We start from the raw sequence: 1,582 nt of genomic DNA, 5'->3' as shown, positions 1-1,582 counted from the left end.
CTAAATTCAAAATCTTTTTCAAAAATCACTTGATTTCTTTTCCACTTTGAGTTTTCGAAAATTATCAATCAATTTTTCAAAATGTTTTTAAAATCTTTTTAAGTAATTTTCGAAAATTCTCTTCCCCTTTTCTCACATCCTTCTATGGAGTACCACTCCTTCTCAATGCACAATTCAAACTCTATTTGACTAAGTTCGAATTCTTCTACCTCTTCCTTTCAGAAGTGTACATGAATTGGTTATTTGCAACCATTTCAATTAGCTCTTGAGCTTCTGTAGGCGTCTTCTTCAAATGAAGAGATCCTCCAGCAGAGCTATCCAAAGACATCTTGGACAGTTCAGACAGACCATCATAGAAAATACCTATGATGCTCCATTCAGAAAGCATGTCAGAAGGACATTTTCTGATTAATTGTTTGTATCTTTCCCAAGCTTCATAGAGGGATTCTCCATCCTTCTGTCTGAAGGTTTGGACTTTCACTCTAAGCTTACTCAATTTTTGAGGTGGAAAGAACTTTGCCAAGAAGGCATTGACTAGCTTTTCCCACGAGTCCAGGCTTTCTTTAGGTTGTGAGTCCAACCATGTTCTAGCTCTGTCTCTTACAGCAAAAGGGAATAGCATTAGTCTGTAGACCTCAGGGTCAACCCCATTAGTCTTGACAGTGTCACAGATTTGCAAGAATTCAACTAAGAACTGATGAGGATCTTCCAATGGAAGTCCATGGAACTTGCAATTCTGTTGCATTAGAGAAACTAATTGAGGCTTAAGTTCAAAGTTGTTTGCTCCAATGGCAGGGATAGAGATGCTTCTCCCATAGAAGTCGGGAGTAGGTGCAGTAAAGTCACCCAGCACCTTCCTTGCATTGTTGGCATTGTTGTTGTTTTCGGCTGCCATGGGTTCTTCTTCTTTGAAGATTTCTGTTAGGTCCTCTACAGAGAGTTGTGCCTTAGCTTCTCTTAGCTTTCGCTTCAAGGTCCTTTCAGGTTCAGGGTCAGCTTCAACAAGAATGCCTTTGTCTTTGCTCCTGCTCATATGAAAGAGAAGGGAACAAGGAAATATGGAATCCTTTATGTCACAGTATAGAGATTCCTTGAGGTGTCAGAAGACAAAGGAGCTCTTGAGATTCCTGTGAATAATGGGACAAATCAGAAGAAAGGAACTCTTGAGATTGATGCTCTGAATGCCATATTGGCTCAGAACAAGATACTGACTCAACAAGTCAATTTGATTTCTCAAAGTCTGTCTGGAATGTAAAATGCACCAAGCAGTACTAAGGATGCTTCATCTGAAGAAGAAGCCTATGATCCTGAGAACCCTTCAATGGAAGAGGTGAATTACTTAGGAGAACCCTATGGAAACACCTATAATTCTTCATGGAGAAATCACCCAAATTTCTCATGGAAGAATCAAGAGAGACCTCAACAAGGTTTCAACAATAATGGTGGAAGAAACAGGTTTAGCAATGGCAAACCTTTTCCTTCATCTTCTTAGCAACAGACAGAGAATTCTAAGCAGAATCCCTCTGACTTAGCAACCATGGTCTCTGATCTAATCAAAACCACTCAAAGTTTCATGACTGAA

The 1,582-nt window shown here is 39.5% G+C and overlaps 1 non-coding gene across 1 annotated transcript; it reads left to right on the top strand.

Moving 5' to 3' along the window:
• Window positions 1-382: 382 nt before the first annotated feature.
• LOC130943001 (small nucleolar RNA R71) lies at window positions 383-490 on the top strand. The gene has a single exon (XR_009071541.1). It is a non-coding gene; the product is annotated as a small nucleolar RNA R71 (small nucleolar RNA).
• Window positions 491-1,582: the final 1,092 nt, after the last annotated feature.

Source organism: Arachis stenosperma, chromosome 7 (assembly GCF_014773155.1).
Source record: "Arachis stenosperma cultivar V10309 chromosome 7, arast.V10309.gnm1.PFL2, whole genome shotgun sequence".
In the NCBI taxonomy this organism is placed as follows: domain Eukaryota; kingdom Viridiplantae; phylum Streptophyta; class Magnoliopsida; order Fabales; family Fabaceae; genus Arachis; species Arachis stenosperma.
Note: the sequence above shows the minus strand (reverse complement) of the source record. Positions and strands in the feature narration are given on the sequence as shown.